The following is a 7979-nucleotide window of genomic DNA, read 5'->3' as shown; positions in this document are numbered from 1 at the left end:
ATATATATATATATATATAGATTAAAATGGCAATATGTGTGTGTGTATACCGTATTAATTACCGTATTTTCCAGCATACAATGTGCGATTTTTTCCCTCACGAATTCTTCCCAAATGTCACCCTGCGCCTTATATGCTGAAGGTTAGGCGTTGGTCAGGTGATAGTGTTAGCGTTGTGCTGCGGTAGGTTTACCGGTACCTAATTTTAGAATAATTGCCAATTAAATGTTATAAATTAAAAATATAGCTAATTATGATGTCGCTCTCAGACTGTCGGCGACTGCCCGCGCATGCACAGACAGTTTTTATAATAATTAATTTCCTATAATGGAATCAAAGAGAAGGTATGCCTACACAGTCAGTTATAAACTGCAGATAGTAACATTCGTGAAGGAAGATAGTTACCGAGCTGCTGCAAAGCACTTGAGGCCACCTCCTACAGAGAAAATGGCTTAAACGAGAGGAAAAACTTCAGCAAATAGGAAAATCTAAACACAACCTTCTCAAACTGAAACTTAAATTGGTGGAACTTGAAAATGATTTGGGATTTAAATTAACGAAGCCAAGGTTTTGCGGTGTTGACTAAACAGATCATTTACGAAGCCAAAATACGGGCAGCTGCAAGTGGATAATGATGTCTTTTCTGTTGCTACAGATTCATGAAACGAAACAGATTAACCATAGGAACACAAAAGAAGTACGAAAATGTAAGAAACCGAAATTGTTGAGTTTCATTGATTTGTTTTAAATGTAGAAAAATAGCAAATTTCGAATTGGGACAGATTGCAAATATGGATGAAATTGCCATGAGGTCTGATATATCGAACAATAAGTGTGTCGATGTAAGAGGTACCAAAACTGACTATCAAACCTTCTGGTCATGAGATATCACAAGTTACATGTGTATTGGCTTGTGCTGATGGTAACAAATTACCACCTTTACTGGAATTCAAACTGAAAACAATGCCAAAAGACTATATTCCACCAGAAATTACCATCCATGTTCCTCTTAAAGGACGGATGGATGAAGATGAAATAAAACTCTGGTCACAAAAAGGTGCGGTCACGGAGTCCCGGTAGACTTCTCAAAAGCTACTGCTTCTTTTGTTGGATTATTTGCAAACTCATATAACAAAGGCCACCAATAGATTAAACACTCAACTGGTTGCAATACAGCCTCTAGATGCATCAATAAACAAACCTTTTAAGGATTATATGCGTGAGGAATGGATCAAATGGTTGATGCTCCCATATGAGCTAACACCAATAGAAAAAGCCTACAATAGTTCAGTTTTGCCAGTGGGTGAAAAATGCTTGAGATGTAGTCAAAACAGTCTTTTAAAAAATGTGGCAATAGCAATTCCTTCGCTAGTACAGAAGATGGTCTTTTATATGAGGAATCAGACACCTCTGATTCAGATGATATCGATAACCCCGAAGAGATGAAGATAACGACAGTGAATTTGACGAGTGTTCTGATTACAATCAGTAATGGCTTTTGAGGAGTTTTAAAAATGAATAAAAAGGTTTTAATATTCTCACTCTTGTACAAAAATAACTTCGTTTCATATTTTCTCACGTTCTATAAATTTTAATAAATAAAAATAACATTTATTCGTACTATCAATATAATCCTTATTATTCCGCGTTACTTCTGTTTACTGGCTGTTCCTTGAAATAAAATATGTATCACAATTCTCATAAATTTGTGGGAAAATAACAAAAAAGAAATACATGTGAGGCTGCTCCAGCATGGCCACAGCCCTTGTGTTGAAACTAATAAAAGAGCAAAAGCGTATAAACAAACATGTTTTAATCAATGACAGCGTAATAAGCTACGGTAAATATTCAGCAGTACTTTTTCTTCACCCTAAGTTCTGATGATGCCACTAAATTTGTTTATAAATGATGATGATGACCGCGTACTGCCTGTGCAGTGATGATAGCTTTATATTAGGTGTGATAGTTTGGTTGTGTTAGCAGCACAGATTGATAATATCAATGGTGATACTTGATAATTTCAGTGTTGCTGTAGGTAGTGGTTAGTGTTATTAACAATGAGCAATATTGGTAACAGTGGAGGTCAGTGGTAATATCTGGTAGTGTTAAGGTAAATATTGTAACTTCGCTTACCATAATAGGTTACCAAAGGGTGTTAATCTAAATTTTTGGGGTTCCTATACATGAAAATGTGTGATACATTTAGCTAGGTGATTCGGGGTTAGTTGCAATTTTTTTCTTATGCAGATTAGGATTGCCAAACTTTGGGTGCGCCTCATATGCCCACTCGCCTTATATGCCCGTGCATCGTATGTGCCCGAAAATACGGTAATTAAAGGCACAATATCCAATAATGATTAAAATAAAGTCGTGTACGTTTATATTTAACACATTCGTGTAAACTTAATCATGGCAAATCATCCTCACCCATTAAGGGTTTCACTTCAGATACAGAAAATTTCGGCATTAATCAGTGAGATCCATATAACTGTGTCCATGATAATTACATGGATCTCATATATATGCTCCATAGACAAATATAATCTTGGTCTAACTTAAGTATAAGGCCAAACATGACTCACTATTTGACGCTACCATCCGTACTTTGGCTGTTTTTAGTGGAGTTCTTTCTGCTGCAATATTTCGAACATAGCCCTTAATTCCTTGTCTACCTACGCCTTTTCCTTGCACTCACTGACAGACTCATGTTCGAGCTGAACATCAGATTTATCATTCCCATTAATTTGGAATCTACAAAACGTCTTATGCCCTGCCTTTCCTGCTCCGACTAACTTAAAGTCAATGTCCTAAAACAGTCCGTCTGTGCAACATTCTACAAGTTGTACACAGATGTTCTTTTTACCTTTCTACTCTTCTGAACCTGCATATTGCGTGCCACCTTCACACAAACTCACTGATTGCATCCCTGTGTCCACACTAGTTAATCTCACATTTTCCATACATAAATCAACCTTCATATGCTCAAACGTTTCACCACAATCTGCAAAAGTCATGGAGTTCACCTCTGATAATATAAAATTTAAAAGAAAGGAAACTACAAATTTTCTTACTTCATCGATTACTTTCTAAAAACTACCATGGATATAAAATACTATAAAGTTACCAATTTCCTAGAAACAATAATATATGCTATTCTGTTCCTTGTCTTCTACAAACAATTGTTTTGTATCTAGTTGTGTGTTCTCTGTAAACAAAAATTAGTGATATTGTCATGCGTTTTCTACAACAGTATATCATATCCTGTAGTCTCTTCTCTACAAGCAACAACAATATCTGATATCTTTTGATATCCTGTTGTCTGATTTCCAATTCAACAACTTCTCTTCAATTTAGTAGCTGCAATACAAAAGGACAGTTACCATAATTATCGAAGACATAATGTATCGTTTAGGTTCCTTTTATGCGGTACATATTTATGTAATAGCTGTAGCTAGTGACTATCTACTGAAGACTCGTGTATCTATACTTGAGATCATGGATCCAAGATACAGGAATGTCTATCATGCTGAGGGTTGTACGATCAACACAATGTGAAAACAGGTTTCATATGTCACCTAAAGACTAGCAAACCCGTTATACCGTATATCCGCATAGTTGGGTATAGTTAGTTGCGCTGTCGGATATGCAGAGGTGTATCACATATGATGAAGTATGGTATCACATATGATGAAGTATGGTATCTGGATGTGTTCTATTGTTTCTTGCGCGGTTTAGTTTGCTCCTCTATTCCAATACACAGCAGGGGCAGACAAAAACAAAAACGAAAACCAAAAAAATTAATAATAGTGTGCCAGTCAGTATTTTTACACTTAACTCTGATGGTGCGCGTCTCAGCCCTATATTTAAACTTAATGAAAATGTTTCCGCTGTCATTTTGTGTATGTGTGTGTGTGTGTGTGTGTGTGTGTGTGTGTGTGTGTTTATTTCTATGTTCGTCAACACAAAGTGGAAGAAACTGTTCTTTTTTTTGGATAATATTATATGGTGATACCCTAATATTTCGGGCTGTGTTTATGAATATCGGAGGCTGGTGATTTGAGCTCAGTCTATTTATGAACTGTAAATCTTGCACATTCAAGTCGCCTTCGATCGTAAATATACACTTTGTTCATAAATTATCTTTACAACTTCCATACTTTTAAAGTCAATATTGTAAAGAAACTTTATGGACATCCTGTATTTATTTCGCTCTGTTAATGTATATGTAGAGTCAGTGATGGTAGTAGTATTTTGTGTTCTTTGTAGTTTGTTGTGATTTGCCATGAGATGATTGGATGTCAAGGCAGGATCGTCATTATTAATAATGGACATAACATATTTACGCTAACGTTGATTCCTTATGTTGGCCAGATCTTATACGTATGAGAGATTTTAGAGTTTATGTATCATCTTTTGCGTTCTTTGTCATACTTTTTACAATCGAGATTTAACTTGCTGAGTTTGATGGTTGGTAGTTTTGATGTTCTCGGGTTAAATCAATGGTGTATATCTGGTGAGGTAAAATAAGAGACACAGGATTTTGTCGTTTACCTTATTATACTTTAACAACCAGATTTGTGTGTGGTTGATAAAGGATAGAAGTAGTCGGGCATGCAGAATCTTTGACATAATATGCAATGGAAATGTGTGTGTTTATGAGGTGGGTGATGTGAGCAAGTAAATAAGTTGACAGTTGGTGATAAAGAGGATTGTTATTAAACCCTGTTCGAAAAACTCAGACATTTCACATGGTTTGATATCGCCCGTCAGTAAGCTATATGTCGTGATTGATAATTCGCTGCAGACGATTTATATCAGTGATTCCCAAAGTTGGCGGTAGCTCCCCTGGGGGTGGTGGAAAGCTTCCCGTAGGGGTGAAAATGGAGTGGCCAAAAGGGGGTGATGGATGTAAAAACGAAATAATGGGTTAATTAGGTTCAGTTTTTTTATTTGTGATATACAGTTGTTTTGAATTTGCTGCAGAAAGTGGTTTACGTTTGAGGTGGTGATGAGAGGAGGCGCTAGGAATGTGGCCCAGATGCCAAGGGGGCAGCCGGAAAAAGTTTGGGAACCACTGGTTTATGTGTTGGTGTTTAACCCCAAGTCAGTCCCGTACGATTAAAATTATGACAAATAGCTTGCCATCCGTGGTAATCTCTTTTTGTCAGATAATGTACCTGAGACAGCATCGTCAAACGTGTCTTTCGTTTTTAATGTATTATGATGTGATTTTGTGAGGGGGGGGGCACTCGGTTGCTATTTCTACCAGAGCGAGTAATCACAAAGAGGGTGTATGCAGTGAATGATCAAGAACTTTTCTGTCTCTGGTGACAAAATATTACTGGTAGAAAGTTATTTTGTTATTGAAGCCTTCATTGTTTTGTGAGTTGTGTGGTGATTAAGTATTGTGATCTGAATCTGTCTGACAAGTCGTAAGAGAAGTATTAGAGTTGGAGATAACAAGGATGAACCTTTTTATGGCTTTTGAGGAAACGAATAGGAAGCTGAAAGATTTAAGTGTTTCAGATTCGATTTTACAATCAAAGACTGTGTGTGTGTGTGTGTGTGCGTGAATTATCTAATTATCTTTTTTAATTATTTGCATTTTTCGTAGAAACGAAGAAAGAATTTTTAAAAAATGGAAAAAGTCCCATCACTGGACGTTAGATAACAACGGCGAAGTGTTGTTACGCATACTTTTAATGTTTAGGCAACAGAGCTCTTGTCAGCTGGTCGTCACTTCCTTTGCCGCAATTGTCTCTTAAACATTCACTAACACATCCAGATGCACCAATAAATGTCAGTATAAATGTAAATTCATAATCAGAGTAGGGAAACTATGGATATCGAAGTTTCCTTTCTCACTGATGTTGGGAATATGTTTACATTTCGATACCGGCTGACTTCTACATGATTTTCCTTTCCCGTCTCGAACAACCGTATCAGGACTGTTATGTCTGCACTTAACGGAAGTTGTGAAGGGAATGGCCCACCAACATTCCTTGTGTTGAAGCCTACGTATGCATATAACATCCGGTCCCCACCTTAGTCTGTCTGTCTATCTGTCTGTACGTATTTAATTAGGTAGGTATATATATTTGTGTTTGTGTGAGGAAGGTGAAATAAAATATTACATATAAAAAATATAGTTATACTTATATATAAGACTGGTCGGCCGCCAGTCAGCCAGTTAAAGATGGATTGAAAGAGGGGTAGAAAGAGGAAGAAGAGAGACTAAAACAGAAGTATATATGAAACAGAGAAAGCCAGTCATGTATTAAATAATAGTAATGGTTGCAGTGGCAGGGGTGGTGGTTCTGGCAATGGTGATGGTGGTGGTAGTGACAGGGATGATGGAGGTGATGGGGTGGTAGCGGTTAAGGAGTATGTTGCGATAGGTGGAGGTGGTGTCTGCGTGGAGCGATGGGTGGTGGTGTCTGTGTTTGAGTGCTCTGCGGTGGGGCGAGAATTGGTAGTGGTAGCGATGATGATGATGGTGATGGTGATGGTGGTGATGGCAGGTGATGGTAGTGGTGGTGGTGGAAACGATAGTAAGTAAGCAGTGTATAAATAAGGTAACACAATGGAAGTGTGTAGAAAGATGAAAGAATGTGAAGTATTCTGTTAGTGTTTACCTATGTACATACCTGTCGACCTGTACCCCCACCCACGCTTGGCATCCATCCATCCATCCATACGGCACCACCAGCTCCACCGGCTCCACCGGCTCCACCTGCTTCACCGGCTCCACCGTCTCCACCTGCTTCACCGGCTCCCCCAGCTCCACCTCTACCCCCTCCTCTTTTATCAGCCTCTGCTACGTAAGTCAGACGATGTTTATGTAAGTTTAGACTCTGGAAATCGACATTTTTGTCACTGGGCCAAAGTTCTTACAGTTGTTGTGGTTGTTGTTCATACAATTGCTGCTACTGTTGCTGCTGCTGCTGCTGTTAACTGTGACAATGGTAGTTGTCGCTGTTGTTATTGTTGTTGCTGCTGCTGCTGCTGTTGTTATTGCTGTTGATGTTGTTGCTGCAGCTCTCATTGCTGTTCTTGTTCTTGTGATGTTCGCTATATTATATCTTGCATTGTATTGAGTTTATCGTTCTGTCTCTTTATCTGGCTAATTATTTAGTTACAGGTGAGGAAGAAGACTGAAAGGAAAGCATGCCTATGCCCGTAGCCCTTTTAAGGTCCTTTAATACTAAGGAAACTGTTATAGATTAGTGTGATTTATGTTCAACTTAATCTACCATGTCCCCGCTCCTCTGGCTCTTTTATACCGCCCTTGACCGCCTCAGACATCGGCAACCTCCGCACCCATCAAAATGAAGAGGTCCACTCACTCGCTATAGATTAACTTCTCGGACACGAGTTAATGCCGCTGATGGTGACAAACTACTATACCGAAAGTGTTGGCACAGAGTATAGAGCTGTCTTGGGGATCCAAAAGGAAGAGTTTTCGCGTTCAACGACTGAGATAAAGGGGAATAGGATCAGCCTTGGAGATGGGCTGGAAGGAGGAACGAGTACTGTGAATCTGTAACTTTAACATTAACGACGGAACGACATTGTCATGTGATGAATAAAAATATGATGATAATGAATAATACAGACCTATCTGATGGTCATCATTTTGTTTATGCAGTCCCACATATATGAGCGATATACTAGGGGTTGTTCAGTTGTTAAGGGCTAGAGTACGTCGCATTCCAGACAATCAAAAAAGTATGAAAGCAAGCTGAGAGAGATTATTCAGAGAAATATGGTGACATAATCTACGTATATTGGTTAAGGTCACACATTTTAAGGGAGAGTTCCTAGACGAATTCTCTCTTCAAAACTGATCGAAAACTAAGTCGACATGTAATTTGAAGAAGAAAACACACAAACACACACATACACAAACGCACGCGCACACACACACACACACACACACACACACACACACACACACACACACACACACACACACACAC

Source organism: Octopus bimaculoides, chromosome 17, assembly GCF_001194135.2.
Source record: "Octopus bimaculoides isolate UCB-OBI-ISO-001 chromosome 17, ASM119413v2, whole genome shotgun sequence".
Taxonomy (NCBI): domain Eukaryota; kingdom Metazoa; phylum Mollusca; class Cephalopoda; order Octopoda; family Octopodidae; genus Octopus; species Octopus bimaculoides.
The sequence above is the reverse complement of the archived record's forward strand: the minus strand, read 5'-3'. Positions refer to the sequence as shown.